The 23,935-nt window shown below is 46.8% G+C and overlaps 1 long non-coding RNA gene across 1 annotated transcript; it reads right to left on the reverse strand.

Annotated features, from left to right (window-relative positions):
- Window positions 1-656: 656 nt before the first annotated feature.
- LOC109860033 lies at window positions 657-22,566 on the reverse strand. The gene is made up of 3 exons (XR_002250769.1): window positions 22,507-22,566; window positions 2,077-2,245; window positions 657-1,697 (listed from the first exon to the last, which is right to left on the reverse strand). It is a non-coding gene; the product is annotated as an uncharacterized LOC109860033 (long non-coding RNA).
- Between the last annotated feature and the right edge of the window lie 1,369 nt (window positions 22,567-23,935).

Raw genomic sequence — 23,935 nt, forward strand, 5'->3', positions numbered from 1 at the left:
ATTATTCTTATGGTCGCGTGGGAGAGCTTTGTGTTCCGTTATAGGCTGATCGTGTACCGCGTGTCTCTCTCCGTGAAGCTGAGAGAATGACGGTGTCTCCTGGTGAGTGTACGAGTGTGTCACTTGTGCGGTGAAGAGGGTTGGGGGGAGGGAGGCAGGGATTTTAGAGGGTGGGACTCTCTCGGAAGGGATATCTCGCTGCGTCATCGAGTGCACGACGAAGAGCGTCAATCCTCTCGTACTCGCTCTCTTTCTCTCGTTTTATTTTTGCACTGATATCTATATCTCCGCTTTTTATTTATATCTAGAATCCCCTCAGCACGTTTACTCGCGTATTCTCTCACTCGCGTCTCTCCGTTTGTCTATTTCTCTCTCTCTCTCTTTCTCTCTCTTGCGGGTGGTGCGGAAATTCTTCTCTGCCTAGAAAACGCGTCGGCCAATACACGATATAATTGTCCCAGTCCAACTACAACGCTCGACTTATATATTACAACCGGGGCCACACGTTGTTTTACTCTCCGCGTTTGTGTGTGTGTGTGTGTGTGTGTGTTTGAGTGTGTATATATATATATATTTATATATATATATATTTATATATTTATATATAATATATTCTTTTCCTTTAATTAGTAAATTCATTTATTATTAATAACTGTACAAATTTCAATATTTCTATATATATATATGTATATATATATGTATATATATATATATATGAATGGTCGACGCTTGAGTTGCGGCAACGCGTCGATGTCATTCGATCCTAGTGCGTCCCCCTGTATGTGTTTGCGCATCCGTTTTCTTTTATATACCTTTAAACAACTCCCGTGCCCACATAATAATCTTTCTCTTTTTTTTCATGCCTCGCGCTCAGCATGAATTTTATATTTTATTTATAATATATATATGTATACATCATGTATATGTATATATATATATAGATATATATATATATACTTCTCCGACATCTTTCTTTTGTCCATCTCTCGCGCGTGGTCTCTCTTCTTATCTGGTCTCTCTCTCTCTCTCTCTTTCTCTCTTTTCTAATAGTTTTCTTGCGTCGTCTATGCACTTGAACGTTCTATTCCGTGCGAGCACCGGGTTTGTTTCTTTTCTTTTTTATTCTTTTTAATGTACATGCCCGCTAAATTGCCTATAATATCACTTATATCTCATTAACATATCTCGATCGCGACCGTATTAAAATTTAACATTTAAATTCTTCAATCACTACAATATTACACCGCGATATTTGTACAAAGAACAATCACATATGAATTTCTCCGCGGTCGCGTCACTTTACCGACCGCAAGACCGCGCGGCTTCAACTTCTTTCACACTCCTTCTCTTCCATTTCTTCCTTTATTCGCGTCGCCGCTTCCGCAGCCGCTCTCCGCATCGTCCTCGTAACCGTCCTTCTTCTCCCCTTCGACGGTTCTACGATCTTCCTCGTCGGCCTTCCGCGGCGTTTCGCTCGCCTCGTCGTTCCTTGAACTCGCTCGTCTTGCTCGTTTTTTTTCTTCTCTCGAACACCCGAGTGTCACCGGATTTCGACGTGCGGCGTGACAAGAAACTCTTCGGTTTCCGCCGTGATCGCGCCGCGGATCATTGTTGTCCTCCGAGATTCATGAGGACGTTAGGTCCATCACGCGTTTTGTGTCGCTAGAACCGTCGTTGCATTCCGTCTCGCTAGATTTCTGAAACACGCAAAGTTATCCATCCCTACAGTCTACGGTAATTTGATTAAAAAAAGAAGAAAAATGTATGTATAAATTTTTTTATAGATTTTAATTAAAACGCTCTATCTCTCTCTCTCTCTCTCTCTCCCTTATACAAATAAAACAAACAAACATTCATTCATTCATTCATTCTCTCTTTCTCTCTCGATGCACCAATGAATATTTGTAGCAAACATAAATCACTGTTTTATAGATTAAAGGACAAAAAATAAATCGCGTAGCTGTCGCTTACATTTAAATAGTTTAAACGTCCGGTGCAACGGACACCAGCACGGACACTGGTGTTCCAGCACATATGAAAATCGGTCGCAGCGCATCAGCAATACATAATACAAACCTTTATATGTGATGTCCGTAGTACTCCGCCGGGTAATGGTACTGATTATGGAAGGTAGGATCACCAGGCGGCCGGTGCATCATGCTAGCCGCCTGTCCGTCCATCATGTAACCCATCGTCGCATCCGGACTGTACGCCCCGCTTGGACCTGCGGACAATGGTGGAAACACTACACGTTACTACGGTTAGATCTCTGTTCCGTAATTGGCAGGCGGGTATTGGACAAGCTGGCCGCGACCCCTTTCGAAGTTCTCGAGGAACTCGAGAACTCGACGACCACTCGATACTCGGTTCTCCCTCGTCGCGAAGAGACGGGAGAGACGAGGGAGATCGAGAGGAGCCACACGTCGAGAGGGCCACGGCGAGCTTGTGTAATGCGATTCGCCGAAGTCACGACCGCGCCCCCCGATAACTTCGGAGGTTTATCTTGTATATGTTTCAAAAACTAGAGTTTGTTCTAAACTACTGTCTTAAAAAAAAAAAAAAACCATTAATAACGTGTCGATAATGATATTTGCAAGTCACTGATGTTTGAAGATTTTTCGTGACATCGACGAATCGGTGTGTCATTGTTTGTGTACGTGTGTCTTGTAATGTTTTGTATGTTGGTCTTTAAACATTGAAATCTTGCTGAGAAATTGTTTTGTATTTACAATTGTGTATTTTTTTTTTGTGTCATTGATGTAATGTATGCAATATTCAGTTCGGCAGCAGGAGTCAATAAACAGTTGCGCGTTTGCTAATTGAGCTAGAAGGGACACGTTTCGCGCGTGCGATCGCCATTAATTTCAGGAAAATGTCGAACGGATCAAGCGCAGCTGAGAATTCAATCTCGTCTCCGAGCGTTTCGATGCAACGTGACGACAGATCTCTCTCTCTCTCTCTCTCTCTCCTCTCTCCATTCTACGCGGTAATGGAGCCTCGGAATCCACGAGGAGACTCCCCTAGTTTTAATGTCGGTATCTTAATGTATATTGCCACGATAAATCAAGGGCACTGATTGCGTCCTACCCTTCGCCACCAATACACGCTCATGGGCGATGAAGCTGGCAATACGAGCGCGATGAAGACGAAGAGAAAGAGAAAGAGAGAACGAATAAACGAGTGTGTCGCCGGGTTTGGAAAAGACGCCCGACCGCTATTGTGAAATAGCTCCGCTCTAGGCCTTTTCTTATGCTAAAATCCAACCTGCATCCCCGATATTATCCGCTGTTAGTCATCCGAGTTGGCCTCTTATCAAATCCCGCGTATCAAGCAGCGCGGTAATCTTGGCGACGTTAGAGCCGGACGTGAAAATTTCAACATATTGAAACTAAGAGAGAGAGAGAGAGAGAGAGAAAGAGAGAGACGGCTCATTCCGTTTCGATCTAATTAAACATCAGATCGCGCGAGATGTGTCGATATATAAAACACGTCGTTATGTCAATCAGCGAGGACACAAGTATATATCATCCGTTTGTACATTAACAAGAACTCGACGTTCTCCGCGTGGAATTACGAGCTTTGCTAATTAAACTAGCGGAGGAAAAAAGTGCCAATTAAGGCACCCGCGAACGTTGGGATCATTCTCACAGATTCGCGCGGTGATTCTTTGACTTCGCCCGTCGCAGTTTCCCATGCGCTCGGTCTGGATTTTCCATCAGCGATTTGTCAAAAACCAGGAAGCGACCGCTGCGCGATCTCGCTTCCTCCCTCGCCTTTTCCCCTCCCATCACCCGATCTCGCCGACGAGTTCTTCTGCCCCTTCCTTCTTCTCTCCCTCCCCCTTTACCCCATCCCCGCGAAACGCGTCGCCACGAACGGTTTCAAACAAACTCGCCGCGCGCTTTACTTTTGCCAGCGACCGAATCGTAAATCACAATTATTGCGAGCAACTCCCTCCGCGTGTCTTTCTTCGGTTTCCTTAGGAATGTTTTTCAACCGAGCGCGGCGTCCTCCGAGATGTAACTGCTCTCTCATCGTTTCTCCTCGTTCTTCATTCGGCACGAACACGAAAGATCATTATAGATCCAGCGACATTGGGCAGCGCGAACATTCGGAGCGAATGTTTTCCTGCGGCGCGGTCCCAAAAATGCGAAAGTACGTTCGGATAGAAAGAGAGCACTGTGTCAATTTTAATTATCCAGAGAACAATTTTTAATCCTTGGTTGTTTTTAAAAAGTCATATTCTACGTTGCATGTAAAATGCAAAAACTATAATTTGTTTTATAATAATAATTTTGTTTCTATTTTATTACATTATCACACATTAAGTTTTCTCTCTGTGCTTTTTATAAAGATATAATGCAATAAAATAATCCTACAAGAAAGGACGGAATACTTGAATAATTTTCACGTAAAGTTTAACGCAACGGAGTAGCATAGGACTTTGAAACTTTTGCAGCAAAAAGAATTAAGAATGTCTCTCCCGCGTTGGCCGTAATTAAAAAAAATTATACCTCGAAATAAGAGGATTATTCGAAAGTGTTGCGCGCAATATAACGCGCCGATATGTGCACAATGCAATTTCCGCGTAAAATGCGATTCGTTCGCAGTTTCCCAACAAAGTCGAAAGGTTATGATTCCGCAACGGCACGAGGTAGCCGAGGTGGAAATGTCTTGCGCGGCATCCGCCGCGTGGAATGTAGTCTCATATTATAGCCGCCACGGGTACGATATCCCGCTAACGAGGGATGCGCGCTTGTAGTGTGATTAAACCGCGCTATAACGCAGCGGGGCGCTCCGGGATAGCCAGGACGAGCTACAATATGGGAAATTAAGGAATTGCTCTTCTCTTTGCAACGGCGCGACGGGAAAGACAACCACCCGGGTGGTGCCCGCGAAGATTCCTCCCGCGGAACGTCGTTGCCTTCTACAGCCGCAAACTGCGGGCCATTAAGCCACTCGTGCGAGTGTGCACCAAGTATCTCTCTCGGACGCGATTAGATTGAATTAAATCAGGTCGATTACGTACGTATGTTGCACGGCAACGTGTGTGTACGTATAAAGAAGATAGAGAAGATTTTTCGCGCTACAATGTGGACGCCGTCGAATGACGAAGTATTAATATCCGCCGTGTGATTGAATTCTATTATTAGAAATATCGAGTTAGCAGTTCGCGTGAATGTGCACAGAAAAAAAAAAGTTTTGCCATTATACGGCCAGCAGGAAAAATTTCGAGTTTACTGATTTTTTGTTACGTTAACAAACCGTTTTGTGTTGGTTACAGAACAAAAAATCCAATAGACTTAGCAATTTTTTCTTGCTGGTCATATAGTAACTAAATTTTCTTGCTATTCTGATAAGTCCTTTTTTTCTCACTGACGTGAATTACTTAGATACAAGTTTAATGTTGCAAATTGCGCACGTGTTTAATTTACAAGCGAAATGCACAAGTGAAGAGACAAAATAGATACTAGATGTATATAAATAGACAATGTATACAAGTAACAAAGATTTCGCGATTATAAACCGATCGCGTTCTCGGATAATAAAAGAAATCCGCCGCCACACCGTCGAGAGAGTTCGCCTCGATAAAATCTGGATCTCTATAAAAGCGTTCCGGGAATTTCCTGTGAATAAATCATGAGTCGCATTGCGGAGGATCAAAGATGAAGATCGCGCGAGCAGCGCCGGGGTCCGCACTATATGAAACCTTTGAGCTATCGCCTCGTTACGCTTTAATTAACAAAGGCGAATTATCGTCGGCTATTATCGCCGACTTAATGGCCGTTCTTACGGCGTCGGGAATCCTCGCGCGCGGCTCCTCATAGCCATCCGGGGAATTCGTTGATTCTCCGACGCGGACCGGATGCCGCAGGACGAAAGGACGACGGTGTTATTTCTGTCCCCGGGACTAAGCCCAAGTGTAGGGGTCAATTTGATGAGGTTAGCGCGCCCACGTTGCAACAACGAGACCGCACGACTATAGGAAAAACGCCAGCGTAATGCAATAAAGTTCCCCGTTCTCTCTCTCGAGGTCGGTTCGCCGCTTGTATTTCGGTGTCGTGTAAATCCACAAACTCACCCACCGCCGGTCCCTGGCATCCGCACCCGCTTGTCGTCACATGGGGGGATCCACGTTGGCCAGGAAGTTGGTGTACACCGAACTCTAACCCGTGACTAGTAATTTACTTAAAGCGAATTCGGCGAGATAGAAAATGAGAAAACCGTTAATCGTCCCGAGCTGAACCGCCGAAAGAGTTTCGACGACGACATGAATATTTCTGAACGTACAATTGACTCTTGGTGGTTTTGGAGATTAAATAAAAAATACCTAATGTCAAATCAAAAAAATTATGCAAGTATAAAACTCTCAGTGACTGAATTTTGTTCGACGGATATTTGAGCATTTCCGTAACGAAGATGATCAAATTCCGTAGTAAGCACGGAGCGAAGCGATAGTTTGAATATTTTCACGGACTCATTAAATGCGCACTATCTTTGTAAGTGAATAAAATTTGCTACCAATTCATTAACTCGCTACCGCGACGACCGATGATGGCAGAAGAGGGTCTGGGATTGCTCGAAGGTGGATCTAATTAAACTTTCGCGACGAACTCGTTCGAGATGGCGGAAACATCAAAGTTCGGTCGCGAGACCGAACTGCCGCCGCCTACTCTTCTCTCGAAGTAGGCGAAGAAAATAAGTAGAAACTTAAGGATGAACTACTTCGCGCGCGGGAGAGAGGATACGGTTTCCACGGCATTCCGGCGTCGTTGGGCTGAAATTTACGCGAAGCCCGGGAAGTTTCATCGGGAAGGCTTTTAAGGTCGGTTGTGAGTACGATGTCAAAATAGCAGTTTAAAGACCATCCCCAACCGACCGGAAGATAGATGGAATTTGCATGAAAATTATGTTCTACGCCCGACAAAGAAGGGGATTAATGAGGAATGTAGCGAGAGAGAGAGAGAGTTTTACAAGACCCGGTCTTGAAATCCATTCCGACGCGAATTCGACCGCGGAACACAGGAACAACATTAGTAGTAACTTATGGCTGCGGCCTGGTCTGGAGATGCCTAGGTCCGCGTACGTGGCAATAGACGTGGCGGAGGATCGGGGCTGTAGTACGGAGGCGTGTAAGGTGGTCGAGACTCCTCCGAGGCTGCCACCGGTGCCTCATAGACAGAGCGAGGAATCCTTACGGAGGTTAGCGGGTGGCGCTCTCCAAGTTAGTTGGGGGCGACACGCCGAGTGTGTTCACGCCGAGTTTCCGTCTGGGGTTCCGTCGGAGTTCAAGCGGAGTTCTCCTCCTCGGGTTCGGGTATAACCCGACCTAACGTTACCGACAGAGTTTCCCAGAAGCTCCCGGAGGAGGGTGCGAAAACCGCGAACGGGGGAGAGATGGCGAGCGGGTTTGAAGAGAGGAAGAGAGAGAGAGAGAGAGAGAGACGAAGCGGCGAAGCGGTCGGGATGTTCGTGCGGAAGAGAGCGAGGGAAAACCATGATAGATATGAGCAGTCTAAGTAACAACCATCAGTTTCCGGAGTTCACCGTGGCCGAGTGTAGTAACGAACTTCCGCTCAAGATTTAAAGGAAGCACCCAAGTTCCACCTCGTCCCGGCCGGAATTGACGACTTAATTAGCGACCAGGAACGCGCGCTAAGTGCTCGACGAAAAGTGCTCCGCGAAGAAGTAACACGGCGGCGTAGGGATTAGCCGGTTAAACCGGGTCGGGCAAATTGTCGGGTTTCACTTTCGCAAGAGTCCTGACAACTCGTAACGCCTCGCGGATATTCGCGTTCCGTGACGCTTATTAATTCAATTACACCGATCGGTGTGTAAGATCGTTCCCACCTCTCGATCAGATATCCGCGATTAAATATTCTTCGGATGGCGTGCTGGAAACACGCCGTTATCGCCGTGTCATTATATCGAGCACCGAAACAAGCCGGATTATATGCAAAATGCTAATATTTTGCACGTGGTGAAATAGACGCGATATATGATAATACCGCGGTTGAAAAGCCTTACCGCGATATCTCGGAACATTCCGTGCAACTACGTAGTTTCCCACAGCGCGCGCAAAAATACACGAATATATCCCGTGTAATTTACGAACTGGCAACGCGATACCGTTACGTATGTGTGCGAGCGCCTGAACAAAAAAATAATTGTTTCGAGTAAAGTTACCCACGATGTATCGGAAGGAAGTAAAAACCGCATGTGCCGTCGGAACATTGCGTCGTGTCCGAGTATCGATCAGAAAGTATACGTACGTAAAGTTCTCTTCGGTACGCGGCTCTCCGATACACAATCCTTACGTCTATCCTATTACTCTAATGGCATTTCTCGAAACAGCGGCGACGCGTCCGGAAACCCCGGAACGTTTCCTCCGCGAAGTGCGAAACGAGAACGTACGATAGTTCGAGATCGTCGTCGTGAGGACGCCTCTACGAGGACGGCAATATCCTTGAAGAGCCCGCAACTACCCTCCGAACCGAGAAACGGAGCGAGGGAGAGAAAGAAACACGAGGAATCGTCGTCAGCAAAAGAATCCTGCTTTTTTTTTTTTTTTTTTTTTTTTTTTTTTTTTTTTTTTTTTTTTTTTTTTTTTTGTCTTTTTCCCCGCCATCGACTTTCGAGCCATCGCGTCTGATCCAGCCGCGTAAAGAGGCGGATCCCGCGACAACGGCGGCGGAACCGCGACGGGAAGACGAAGAAGAAGAAGAAGAAGAAGAAGAAACGGGAACGGGGGGCGGAAGAACGATTCACGGAGGCGGAAGTCGGAAATGTGCTCCGGAAGCTTCAACAATCCCTCGATGAAACTATTGGTCATCCGCGACGCAATACCGGATACGCCGGATCTAATAACTCATCCGCTCCCGGCTGCTGCCATCTCCCCCCGTTATTCCTCGTATGTTCCGTCGCGTATGTTTCTCTGGTTCTCCCTCTTACGTTGACGCGCTTTGTCTTTGTCTGGGGTTTTTTTTTCGTTTGTAACTCTTCGCGCGAACGAGCTCTCTCTCTCTCTCTCTCTTTCTCTCTTTCTTCCCCCCGCGCGTTCTTCCCGCGGCTTTCACGCATTGTTCATTTCGACGGTGATTGCAGATAATGTCGTCGAGCCGGAAAATAATATCGGTGTCGTTGCGCCGTTGTATTGTGACGTAGCAACAATGTATCTCCGCCGATTCGGCGGCGTTACCATTGTACGAGACCGGCGCGATCGTAAATGCTATGATTAAAACGGTAATGGCAACAATTGCGGAAATCGTTTGGCATTGTTGCACATCGCTTGTTCAAACGCGCGAGCGCGCTTGCTGCTTCGGACTGTAGTCATTGTCAAAGCCGCGCGTGCCGTAATTTACATTGTATATATATATTGTATATATACATATATTTCTGACGCCGCGCCAAATGTCGAATATAATAATAGTAAACGCGATGACAGTAATAATAGAAATAACGTACAACGCGAAAATCCGCGTGTTCCGCGCGCGGAAATTACGTAACGACGGTGAAGTGACGATGCCGCGCGTACGCGGGCGTAAAGACTTACCTATAAACGCGCGGTGAAAAAGAACGAAATTCAATCGCGTGTATTAACATAAGTGCAACAAATGCGCGAACATTTCCCGTCACTCCGTAAGCGTCGGACGTTGTTGCTGCAAGCTGGTTTGTGCGTACGGAGTAAAATTAACTCCGTCAATTCAGTCGATGTGTTGGGTTTGCCGCTGTTGGCAGACCGTCTACCGCAATGAAACCCGAAACGCTGACGCGATTTCACCCGGACGGAGGGGGGCAATCTTGACGCGTCTCGCTGTCCCGAATCCCGGTTTTGTTCCCGAATGAGCCCGCGGCGTGATATACGACGCGACGTAATTGCAGAAATTTAATCAATCAGAGATATATCCTGGCGCAAGTAAAAGGCAGCCGGAGTAACCTCGGCAAGCCGAGTTAAGCCCTTAGCTAGTCTCATTTAAGATAAACCCGGTCGGGAAGAAGAGAGAACGAACGAAAAGCACAGTGGAAAGAAACGAAAAGGAAATCACCGGTAGCAGCAGCAGCAGCAACAACGTCCGATGTCTTCGCCTCGGTCAAATGATAAAACGTTAGAACTACTATCCCAGATACCGCGTATTATCTCCTCGACTACTCCTCTCCTTCCACCCCTCATCCTTTCTCGTCCTCTTAGCTCTTCATCGCCTCCGTTCCCATTTCACCCGCTCCCGTGGTGGTACACTTCGCGAATCGCACGAAAACTCGCCCTCTTTTACCCTTTCCACTTATCCGCGCGCGCACACACGTACAAAGGCGCTCGTGCACGTGCACGATAGCGCTTGCACACCGTCCTCCGCCACCCTTCCGCGATCCTCTCTGATATATAGCCCCTCGGAGGTCGATGACTTCCGCTATTTTTCTTCCGCTGTCTCCAGCAAGCAACTTCCCTTTCCTAACGTCCACCCCGCGCACACGCCCGGCCGTTTCGGTTCTTTCCGACGTTCTCTCTACTCGGATATCCACTAACCGTGTGCGCGCGGACATCGATCGGCCCAGCTGCCGGCTACGAGGTTCGAGCATATCTCATCTCTCGCGGAACGTTTCGGGGAACGCGCGTTGGCAACGAAAATCATCGGGGAGATATCGCATGAGAACACAAGAAAAAAAAAAAAAAAACTCGCGAGTGTTCGATCTACGAGAATCGGATCCTCACAATTCTATATTTCTGAATAATAATAATAATAATCTAATATAATATGATGATGAAGTAGTTCTTCAGGTTCCAATGTGGTATTTCCAATAAATTAATAATAGGTATACTGGGGCGTTTTGGAACGATTTGCAGGATCTTTTGCAATAAATTAGGCTTTCTGATATCCCAAACGTTTCGGTTATATATTTAACCTTCCTCAGTGGGTGCTATTACAAATTAGTTACAAAATTATCGTACTTATAATGACAATACAAATTAATTAATGATATTAAACTATATTATAATAGTATACCTATTATTAATTTATTGGAAATAGTAATAATTTTCAATGTTCCGATCCGGGATAATTAAATTCACGCGACTTCAGCGAAATTCGAGAATTTCTCTTCTCTCTCGTTCTGATGTTCAAACGTCGAGAATAAGACAGACACCGAATGAACGGTGTGCAATTTTTGTAATTGTGCCGCATTTTGTCACAGCTATTGAGCGACGGTCGCGCGAGAAACGTCGCGCAATAATGCGCGCGGTGTCGAAAAACGTTTTCGACGTTGAAAACAAACTGCGACACGCGGAGGCGAATATTACGCGGCGGCAATTGAAAACAGCGCAAACGAGTCGCGTCGAAGTACCGGTCGGTAATGAATACATAAATCACGATTATTGCGGGATGGCTTTTTTCTCGCGCGAGATGCCGGTCGAGAAAAAGGGGCGGAGAGGATATGCACCGGAGCGAGGATGGCAAAGAAGCTATTGCATTTATGGATGATCGTCCTTGTGACAAGCCGAAATTAATTTGCCCTACTCCTCGAGTTCGCGGCGGCGCGCTGGCATATTTTAACCCAGTTCTTCAGCCTCGGCGCTTCTTCCAACCTCGGCGCGCCCGCGAATTGGCATAAATTTCTGTCGGCGACGCGCCGTATCGCGATTCGCTAAATCCGCCCGGCCTTCCCCCGATAAAACCTGATGAGCGCTCGCGTCTGACTGGCTCCTTAGTTGACGCGATAAATAATTAATGATTGCGAGAGAGACTGGAAGGAGGAGACTGTTGCGCTCGCACTGTCCATAAACCACTTAATATTTATAAGCTACGAAAAGCATAAAGAATGGAGGACTCTCTTTATGGCGGTATACATTATCGCGTACATCACACACACGCGCATTTACGGTATTTAGATATTTTAATTAAACTATATTGGCTATAAATTATGATAATCAACCTACGCGCGATGAAAACAAATCCACATTGTTGCGACTCGCGTCAGTTTTACGATCCATTTTTATGCTCGCGAAAATACGGGACGACGATTAATTCAATCGTAATATACATTTTATTTTGTTTTTTTTTACCGAAGCAATAAAAATGAAAGACTTTGCCGTTACTTTTTTTTTTACAACTCGAATAAAATTGTTTCGAGCCACACATGCGCGCAAATTATTGAAAATGGCAAAACCGCCTGAGTCGTTTCTATTATGTACAAAAAAAAAAGAGAAAAAAAATGAACAGCAGATGAACATCGCGTGCCGATTCTACTAAAATTTAATATAAAACTATTAAATTCGCACCTGAACCATTTTAACGAGCCCCGGCGGCTCGTGTCGCGCGCTGCTCGCCGCTGCGCGGTCTAAAGTATGATCCTCGCGGATTATAGAAACCATTCTTAACGGTGTCAATAAACCGGGGGGTTATGAGAGCCACAAACGTCGGAAGTATCTCTTCTTACGACTGGCATAAATAAGCCTGCGGGACGTGGCGGCGGTGGTTGGCTGCTGGTCGTTCAAATGTCGCGCCGCGTGGAACTTCGTTTCGTCTCTCTCTCTCTCTCTCTCCCTTCCTCCCCCGAATGCGCAATATAATCCACCGGCGTAACGATTCTCCCGTTTCGTATCTCTTCCTGGCTTTTTCCGGGTCACAGGTAGGATCGATCCCGACGTCGATATCACACGGTGTAATTACTTAGCGTGCCATTTCTTAATAGAACGCCCCGGCCAACTCCGAGGGGCGCTCTCTCTCTCTCTCTCGCGAACGCGGAGAGATGAAATGCACTTTACAGATAACTTTATTTCACACGGCGCGCGGGCGCGGAACCACCACCGATGGGCGATAAAGGTGTGCTTAATAGCCAGTCAGCTTCGTCAATATGTTCCTCCTGCGCGCGCGTAACTTCCTATCTCTTTTCTTACGAGCGCGCCGCTGCGAGAGCGTTCGAATGCATGCGCGCGCGATGCACATTTTACATAACGCCCTTTATCAAGGCCTGTTGCAGCTGTGTCGACGTGCGGCCGCGTTCGATTGAATAGTCCATCAGCCTCGTTAATGCATTAAGCGATCTTGGCTTTTACCGCATCGCGCGCGATTGATTATCGCGGAGTTTCTCACGCATTTTGCGCGCGCGCGCGCGCGTTCGCATCTGGTTACAAGAGAAGTCGATGAATTCGCGATTTCATTAATTGCGAATGATGGACACTCCCTTTTTTTTTTTTCAGAGTAACACAATAACGAAAACTCTGCGACTTCCGCGACACAATTATACAGACGAACGCGAAATGAAAGTGCGAACGGTTAAATTCTGCGGGAATTCGCGCGTGTGGCGCAACAATCGGCTTTATACTCGACTAAGTGCGAACTCTCGATGCCCCGAGAGGAGATATACCTACGCTTGACGGGTTCAGCACGAGCATAGCCGACGCGTTTTCACGATCCTTTTTTTTCCTCCTTTCGCGTATGAACGGCGCGTTCAACGCCGACCAGGTTTCTTCCTGATCCGCCATTACCGCGGTAGAGCCTTGATGGCGAAAGTGGTCTAGGGGCAAACGGTCAACGAGACTGGAGATGAGATAGAACAGGCCATTATGGCTACGCCGATAAGATAGGGCCACCCTTCGTGCTCTACGTGGAAGCTCCAGCCTTCTGGGTACGGCCTGATACACCGGACGCGATCCACGCCATGAAAAATCTCGCTTGTGGAGTGGAAAGCACACATGAAAGAGAAAGAGAGAGAGAGAGAGAGAGATAGAGAAGGAGAAGAAGAGCGAGGGAGAAAGGGCGTTGTCCAGCGCCCTCGAGAACTCGGACCTTATCTTTTCATACCGATCGTGACCGTCCAAGACTTCATTTCCGTGTCCGAGCGACTCCCGCCCCCGTGCCAATTTATATATAAATATATATATATATAGTATACGTACCCACACACATATATATATATATATATATCGTCTACGCGAAAATGGACCCTCGGCTCGTTTACATAGAATGGATCAAAGTTCGGCAGTTTAGGGGAGGCGACTGCGAGTTATTGTTACAGTTTCGCCGCATTCCCCCCCACCCCCTCCTGAGTATTAACGGCTCGCGATATAACCGCGCCGGCAGTTTCTGCCGCTCGTATAATTACGCGGAGAGAGCGGGATTCAGGAGTCGTTTTATTGGTACTTTGTAAATCGATCTCTTGGATTGTGTGAGATCGTCATTGACAACGTCAACTTCGCGCATCACATCAGACGGAAAGTTAACACAAATGAAAAGAAAACACATGCCGGCACATATATATCGGCAATGTTTTTTCTCATTTGCACAACAAGAAGAATCGACAGAGCTTGCCATTTGGGTTGGGGAGCTTTTCCATTCGCGCGCGCGCGTGCGAATTCATCGAAAAACGTTTGATGCGAACGCCAAACGCAATTTCCTCCGCTAAGTCCTCCGGAGGCGTGTCCCGGTTACGATTTCTCTCTCCCGTACGTCGTCGCGCGGTGCGCAGCAAATAATAACATTTCTATAAGTCGGTCGTTTGTATTCGACGACTGGCGTGCATGCACCCCATTTCAATTAACGTATGATCTATGTCGTATGAGGACCCGTTCCGGCACCTTTCAAACGTTAGGGCCGTAATGCGCGGGGGATCGGCTCTCTAAGTAACTCTATATCACGTCTACGTGACGCGAAACGTAGAGAAAAAAGACCTCGGCGACGGTCGATGGGGACACGACGAGGGAAGAAATCGTCTCTACTTGGGCCGCTCGATCGAGCTCGTTCATCCTGCCGGGCTCTCCTTCCTTTTTTTCAGCCTCCGCTCTCTCTCTCTCTCTCTCTCTCTCTCTTTCTCTCGGCTTCCGACAGCACCGTCGAGTTTACGTTTAAACGAATTACATAACACAGACGGAGCGCTGTCAGATAAATCAGATTGGACCGCGCGGCAGTTAGTCGCTTATAGTAACAGCAGAATAAATTTTCAACGAGCGACATTCTAATTATATAAATAATTGCGCAATTTGAAAATCAGTTTTCGCGTACGAGACGAGGCACTTAAATGCGAATACCGAAAGAACGGCGCGGCGACCGAGAGAGTGGTAACTTCCGCGAAGTTTTCGAGGAAAAAATTTGTAATAAAGCAAAAAAAAAAAAAAATTCGTAACAAATAAGCGCCGCGATAAAACCGAGAGGGCCGCGGTCATTTTGGTCGGAATCAAATGGGATCAGTCGAAATCGAGCGCGTTTCGACGCATCAGCGTCGGAGCGACCATCGAGTAGTCCGTGTCGGCGCCTCCGGTGACATTTTAGGGGGATCCACACCGTGCAATTTCTCCCGATTCTCGGCCCCAGAACATCCATTTTATTTAGCGCGCCGGGATCCACGGGGGACGTTAAACTCGACGGCGGGACTTTCTCTTTTTCTCTGTCGGCCGATATCCCATCAGTGCCAGCAGGAACGTTTACAGCAGGCCGGTGTCCAGCTCCGCGGAACCTCCCTCCCCTCTATACTCATTTCTCTCTCTCTCTCTCTCTCTCTCTCTCTCTCTCTCTCTCTCTCTCCTTTTACTCTTTCTTTATTCTCTTTCTTTCTCTCTTTCTCGAGCAAAGTTGCCTGTGTGCGAACCGAGATAACAGGGGGAGAGAGCGAGACAGAGAGATCGCCGATGCGCGTGAGAATAGACGGAGAAAGACGAAGGGTGGACTGTCTGGACCCACCCCGAGATGGACACAGAGAATCGCCATTACAAATTGACAACCTTGATTGATGACTCGCGCGGAAGGGACGACGCTGGCCGATTCGGTGGCTGAGCAGAGAGGAGGAAGGATCACGACGAAACGGCGAGGAAAGGAAGGGAAGAGGGGTTGAAAAAGACCGGGCTGAGGGGGTTGTAGCGCGGTTTCGACGCGGTAAGAGTAGAAATAGCGACCGAGCGAGCTCGAGTGGATGCGCCCGTACGTGTATTGGCCTCGCCGTCTGGTCCAGCTCCACGGGGTGGTTCTGCTCTAAGAGACTTTCGGAAACATCGCAGATAGCGCGTTTCGCAAACGAACGCGGTTATATTCCCTTCGAGGAAACGAACGACGAAGAGAGAGAAATGAAGAACACGAAGGGACACGAGAGACGTTATTGGGACCGAGTATTCTGCGACGAATGCGTGACGAATAGTGTCCGCGAGTACATTTCTCTGCAGAGGGGTCTTTCGTTTCGGTGTGCTGCGTTCACGGATGAAATCTAATAATGTTTGAGATGCGTATAAAAAATTATTTCTAAAAGATGTTTCTCACTCCATCGACAAGACCGTGTAATTGACTCTCCGGTTCGTATTTTACATTCGAAAAAAAAAAAAAAAAAAAAAAAAAAACAATTATACGCCAAGAAGAAGCGCAGTCCTCAAGCAATTGAGCTCGGCGAACAACTTATCGGCTAACCGATCGTAAGTATGACCACCCGCCGATCTATGACAGGCGGGAAAACGAAGCGGCTGTCTTAAATGACAATCAGGCTTCCGCGAAAGTGGCCGGCGAGAAAAGGCGCCGAATGACGAATAGCCGTGAAAGCGCCGCGGAAACGCGCGCAAGAGCCCGCGACTTGATCTACGACTGTGAACTTCGACTTCGCGTTGACCCGACGCGAGTCGACTACCGGCAAAATGTGGCGAATAACAAAGCGGAAACGGCAATTAAGATATCGCCGATGGACACGCAGCGTATTGTACTGCCTTCTTCGAAGATTCTCTCCTCTCGTACACACAGCGTATGTGTGTGTGTGTGTGTGTGTATAATACGCAAACGCCGGCTCGTAAACCCGCCAAAAGGGCGGAGGAGGTGGGCGCGCGCGGATGAGCGATGTTTATTGAGATTATGGCGGGAGGCAATTCGTGGGAAGTCGTTTATTGCCGAGGAGGTGGCGATGCGGTGGCGGAGGTGGAGGATAGCGATATACTCGGAAAGAGTAATTACTGCGCCGCCGCGCGGAGAGCGAAATCAGTGAGCGAATAGATCGGTCATCGTCGCGGCCACCGGTCTTTCGCCGAGAGATCGGACAGAGACTGGACGCACACGAGCGGTCTTTCGCCGAGAGATTAACCGTCCGCGTCGTAATTGGATACTTTATGTCGAGTACGCGAAAAGGGAAAAACGCTTCGCCGGTCGTTTCGCTCCTTAATTACGCGTCGTCGAACGCTTCTTGCGAGTTGGAATCTCGATGTCCGATCGCGCCTATGTTAACACAAAAGATCACAAATGTCACGTGCTTCGTTACGCAATGAGAATTGTAAAAGAATTTTACGACGCAATCAGAAGAAATATATAGTTAAATTTTTCTAAGATAGTCTCGGTACGCAGAAGCGCGCGCGATATCCCTCCGGCAACTTCGCGCGGGATCAGTACTCGCGAACTCGCCGAAAAAGAAGCCTTCCGACAAATATATACTCGGGTCGTATCGTTGGAGTTGGCTGACGCCTTTTATCGCGGTATCGTCACGAAGTGCACCGTACGGTCGCAGCTTTACGGTACTTCGGTGCCGCTGTTACGTTTTTACTGCGTCGTTCTAGTAGCACGTGAGGGGACGACGTTTCCACCGGTGTTACCGGCGCTGTAACTATATACAGCGTATCTTGACAGCGTCGTGTTGTAATACCCCCGCAGCCTCTCCGCCAGAAGGAAATCGTTCGACGAATTTTTTTCTTACAGGTATCGGTAAACGTCTGCGAATTATAGCTATTGAACTCGAGAAGACAGAACCGGAAATCAATGTAGCGAGAGAAAGTTGACATTTCTTCGCGGATTATTTTTCTGATTTATACACTAGTCGAATTGAAAAAAAAAAAAAAAAAAAAAAAAAACCAACAAACTGCTTCTTACGCGCAGTTATTTTAACGGCCACGCTTGTTTTTTCCTTCGTAAAAGCGTCGTGTAATTGCATTCCGCAATTAACACACAGCTGAGAGAGAGAGAGAAAGAGAGAGAAAGAGAAAGGGAGAGAAATGCTCGTAATCTTTATTTATTGCGTTAAAACCGTATTTAGTTAAATTCGCACGTCGCGCTCGCTTCACAATAACATCGCTTCAATATAATTAATTAAACGTGCGTATTCATCATTAGCAAGCCGGAAACGAAGATACGCGCTATCGCCTGACGTGATCTCGGCATGACGCAACGTACACATCAAGCAAGTTTTGCACACGGACTTGTTCAATTAAATTATCATTATTTCCATTGCGCGAGAGATGTCAGTGCGATAATACGTTGCGCGCGCTGTGCCGTATCCTGTCCGCGCTCTCTCAGGAGTGTATTACACCCGTGCAGCGCGCGCGGTATCCTTCCTATTATTTATCCAGGACGCAAAAGCGCGTGGCAGCTCTCTCTCTCTCTCTCTTCTCTCTCTCTCTCTCTTCTCTCTCTCTCTCGCTCTCTCTTTCCGCGCGATATAAACCTAATAGAATCTCACGAGGGAGGACACGACGTGGCAGCTTGTACGTCGTAAAACGATGCGCGCGTTGCGAGTTTATAGTTTATAGTTTCGAGTGTGTGTGGCTTCTGCGCGAGAGGTCTCCCCGCGTGTATGATTGAATGGGGAAACGGAGGATTTAAAAGGGATCGCGCTTTTATGAGCGGTATTAGGAACAACAGCGTTAAAACGCGCGTCAAGGTTTTACTGCTCTCGCATACTACGCTGCGTTAATTTTACACTAATTTCAGCAAACCGTTTCGCGTTAACGCCGGATAAGAGATAATCGCCGCTTCGTTCGCTGAAACAAGAACCTCTCTGTGCGAGGCGTAAGAGGTTTGATCGAAAAAAAATTGCAATTTCGACGCGACGTAACTTATCGCGACCTCGCGATTCACCGTGTGTGACGGTGTTGCGTAATATATGTATTCCCTATTAAAATAAAAATACCAATATACTCGCGCGCGCAAGGGAGGGAGGGAGAGGAGTCGTCATCGTCGCGTTTTACGTGTTTGCGAAATGCGGGACACCATCGCGGCACTGAATTGAAATACCAAACCGCCCACGTGTACGCGCGCGCGCGTATGCGCATAAGGGAATCCTCCGCGCGGCTGCATTCTCCGCGAACGCTCAGATACGGATCTACAATCGTTAGCGAGAGCGAGGTGAATCATAAACCCACCCGATACACGCGATGGCGGCTCCCGCCTGCAGTCGTTATCGACGATAAGCAAGAATTCTCTCTCGCGCGCGCGCGCGCGCGTCCGCATTGTGTAACGCGTGCGCTTGCGATGCGCATCTCTCTTTCTCTCGTTCTGTAATAATAACAATGCCCCGCGGGCCGCGAAGTCAATGTGGAGCAGCTGCGATCCGCGTAATGAAAGTATGATTGATGATCCGACCGACGCGCATCATTAGCTCGACACGAGGAGGAGCGCACCGAGAAGAAAGATATGCATGCCTGCGAGTCCCAGCTCGTGTACCTTCCCAGTCGTCGTCGTCGTCGTCGTCGTCGTCGTCGTCATAGTCGCCATCGTCGTCTCAAGACGATATTCTGAATTAACGTGAACTCGCGCGTCCTAATACAATTTCTCTCGCGGGACTCGCGTGAGAAAAGTCGCGGCGCTATTTGAGCATACGTGCGGACAGTACAGAACTCGTCGAACTCGCGGGATTTCTGCGTGTTAATTAAAAGGCGAGTTCTCACGAAAAAAAAACAAAAAAAAACAAGAAATTTGACGAACAGAAAAGCTAATAATCCAGCGTTTCTTTTACTTTGTGACAATAATAATTAATATCTCGCTCCTTCAAAATGTGTAATACAATTGTTTTTTTTTTTTTTTTTTGTTTTGTCACGATCGACAAAACTAAAAGTAAAAGATACCGAGTGGTTTAATCATCGATGTCAAAACGCGATCGTTCGAAGTGGGAGACAATTTTAGCGCGCACGAGGGATCAGAAACGTTTGAAAGATACATTTATCTCGCTTCCGTTGGAACAAAATCTGCCCTGGGGCCTAATGCTTCGGCTATTAAGCTTTAATGGACTGCTGATCGTCGATGGCGAGCAGGAAAGGAAGGGAACAAACTCCGAAGTCTCCGAGGACTTGGAAAAATGGTCGGGAGTCGCGAGATGTACGAACTCGATGGACCTTCACCTACGGCTCTCTCTATCTATCTATCTATCTATCTGGCTCTTTTTTCTGCGCACTTCTGCTCACGAAAATATCCGCGTGTCATTCTCCGGGCCGCGATAATCGAGCGGGACGCGGGGCGAGTATAACACGCCATCGATTTCAATCGCGCGCAAAAGGTGTGTCCTCTTCGAGGTACGAAACTGGTTTTCCTGGTCGAGGAGGCAGGCGGAGAAAACGGAGGCGGTGGCATCGACGGCGGACGGAAAGGGCTGGAAAGGTCGTGGGTCGCCTGTTTGCGGCGCGATGGAGCTGTGATCAGGATTGACTCGGGATGATAATCTGGCGTACACGAGTTTCCACTTTACCCGATGCGAACGGCGACGTTCGGGTCGCCGATCTCTCTCTCTCTCTCTCTCACATCGTCCCTCGATAGTCACCCCCGTACCGCCCACCCTCGCGAATATCCCTTTAGCCACCGCTCGAGTTTGCTGGCGGCTCGTACATGCGCCGCGATTATCGATGTCGCTGACTCAGTGCAAAGAAAGCTGCACGCACGGTGGCGTGGGTGAACGTCAATTTATTATTTGCCGTAGATACAACGGAAAAGGTTATCGGGGCAAACTTGGTGGAATTTGACCGGGAGAGAAAATTCACGTTCTTGGGTTGCGGCACGTGAATACTGGTCTTCGAACATCCGTAACACGCGCGCGCGCGCGCGAGATTGAATAAAAATCTGAGAGCACGCGGAGACGTTTATGGCGCTCGCAGGGAACATTCTCACAAAGGCACTCGAACGTTTAGTGCACTTTGGTGCACGATACGTCTTCTATTCGCGTATAAAAGTAGTACGAGAGCGGACTGCGGGCCATCATTCGCAGAAGCGCCGCGCGTCAACTCGAGAGGGAGGGAGAGAGAAAAGCGCGAAAAAAAAAAGAGAGAGCGATTCTTCACTATCCCCGGGAGCGCGTTTCGTGGGATACGTTCGGATGGTGGATGGCGGATAAAGCGCCCCTAAAGCCCAGTTTCGGCAGAGCAAACAACCCGTAACTCAGTGAGTGTTTATGAGGGGGCCAGTCGTAAAAATACGAGGCGAATCGGCCACGTTTCTCGTTCTCTCTCTCTCTATCTCTCTCTGTGTTTCGACCGTTTAGTCTCTCGACCTACAGTCGAACTTTTCCACGGACCTTTCTCGCGACGTCGTTCTGGACAAAGACGTGTGTGCGCGCGCGAGCGACCAACAGAAACGCGAGAAAAAGTCGGTCCGTGGGAGGGCACGGCAATCCGTTGGGTGAGCAGAAGTTTTCTACCGCGACGGAGCGTGTTCCCCGATCGTAAAACTCGGTCCTGATCACCGCTACCAATTATCCCGCCGTTATCCGAGTGTTATCCGAACGTTATCCGGGACGTTATCCACCTCCGCCCACCTCGTGCTCCACACAGAAGAACCCTCTCTCGCCATCATCCGAATCACTACCGAGCCCTTGAACCCTACCCGAGAGAAAGAGAAAATGGTTCCACCCTAAACACGAAGACCCGTTGTTGTCGCCTTTTACTGCAAACGAAGTGATTCTCTCCTCGTAAACGCGTCGTCTTCACAGATTATACCAACGAAGGAATATGTCTGGCAAAATAAAAAAAAAAAAAAAAAAAAAAAAAAAGAGACAACGCGATCAAAACTTCATCAAATTTCGTTTCCTCGTACGCGAGATACGCTAAAAACATTTTCTGGAAAATTGACAGTAGTTGTACCGAGTTTTGTCTGATTGTTTGCGCATATAAATTGGCATATCGTAATAATAGTTTCTAATTCTCGCGAAACAAAATGATCGTCGGATATTAATCAGATACGCAAGAGGGAAGTGAAATTTTCAGCACGAGATAACCGATAATCGAATTACGAGAAACGATCTGATTCGAAACGACGGATGTTGCGGATTTAACAAATATACACACAGCGCCACAGGTTTGATTCGATTGAAATGTTTCGCTTTATTGAAGAAATGCTATTAAGAATGTCCGAAATTCGCGCGAAGAAACACGTCAACTGTTAATTGAATTTCCACATGCTAGCTTTTTCTGTTATGTAGATATAAATAGAAACGTGTAGTTATCAAAGTGTCATAAAAAAATCTTTGATCTGTCTTGATGTAAAAAACTTATTATATTACGTGATTTTAGTGAAGATTTATACACATATATATATATGCGTAAAAAAATAGAAATGTATACGTAAAAATAGAAATTAAAAACGTATAAAAACATAAAAAAACAAATAAATTAATAACAATTTTCAACCATCACAAGATGAAAAAAAAAGTAATTAATAATTAGAGTAATTAAGAAAATAATTGAAAAACTTTTGTCTTATAATGACCTTGTAGTGTGTTTTGTGAATCTGTATTGTATGTGGATTGTATTGTATGTGTGTCTCATATGTGTATGTTAGCTTTGAACTGAAGTAACATTACCGGCTCGATTACTCTGGTCGATCATTGGTTGAACAATTCTACGTCTCGCATTGATAAACCTGAAACACACAAATGCAAAATATAATATTAATAAAATAATCGATACATGTTAATTGATATATTTAACACACAAAATAGAACATTAACGTCGTAAGATTAAGTTAATTGTTCTCCATATTTTCTTGTAAAAAAAAACTATATTTTTCTAACTAAATACACTGAGTATAGAAACGCGTTTGATTGTTTTTTTTTTTTTTTTTTTTTCAAATCGGATGTGCTGCTGCAGTTTGCAAATGACAATTTTCGTATTTCACCCACGTCTTTGTCAAAAAAAAAAAAACTTGTACAAAGAACTCGACACGATTCGTCGTAACAATGAGGAAAAAGCGTGGGGGTAAGTGGCGCGGGAGATGAGCAAGCAAAACCGGAAAAATTCGGTAAAAAGAAAGCGGCATCCTCGATATGTCATTAGCCGCGTTGAAGAAGCTTCCATGCGAGCGCTTTCCAAACAATAGATCTGCGGTCTGTTTCGATGTTGGTCGAGGTCCAAGAGGGTGGTGGGTTCAATATAGTGTGCGATAGAAACGGAGGAACGCCGATGGAAAGAGCGAGAGAGAAAACGGGAGCCGTAGGAGAACGAGCGAGTGGAAGGGCGTACGTCAGCCGACGTCAGCGTCGCGGCGCCCTAATGGGCGCAGACGCCGGAAGTGATTGGGTTTCTGCTCGACTGACTCGAGCACACCCCTCCCGCTTGCCCGCGGAATACTCGGGGCTCACCCACCAAGGGGAGAGGGAGAGGAGTTAAGGAGGACGTAAGCAAGCTCCGAGAAAGCGATGGGGCACCCCCTCTTGTTTTGCAGCACATCTTTCTTGCTTAGTCTCACGCCTGGCCGACTCCCAAGAGAGTCTTATGAATAATAATTATTAAACTCTCATCGGGCGTCTTGCTCTCGTCGCCGGATGCACGTGGCCATTGTCGCAGTCGAGGCCGCAGACGGTGCCGCAAAGTCGTTCGGCAAGTCGCCGTAACACTGCAAATCCATGTGTGTTACTTTAACACATTTTTTCTGTGTAATTTTAAGATTACACGCTTATCCGTGTTATTTAAACACACATAAATGTGTAATATGATAATTTTATGCAGATCACATGTGTGTTAAAATGCGTAAACATCTAAAATGTGTAATAAAATAAAACATAGTTTTAAACACAAGTTTTAGACATGTTAAAATAATACATATTTCTCGTTTTACACGTTTGAACAGATAAACGTTTCAAAATTAAAACACTTCACAAAATACACATCAAAATTGTCGTTGTCTCTGCGTAGAAAGTTGCGCGCGCATCAATCTTTCTTTCTCGCTCCTTCCAGAGTACAGAGATATGTTAGGACAAGTACAGCGCGGCGGAAAGAAGTGTGCTGACGTGC

The sequence above is a fragment of the Pseudomyrmex gracilis genome, unplaced genomic scaffold, assembly GCF_002006095.1.
Source record: "Pseudomyrmex gracilis isolate BER0280 unplaced genomic scaffold, ASM200609v1 scaffold_316, whole genome shotgun sequence".
In the NCBI taxonomy this organism is placed as follows: domain Eukaryota; kingdom Metazoa; phylum Arthropoda; class Insecta; order Hymenoptera; family Formicidae; genus Pseudomyrmex; species Pseudomyrmex gracilis.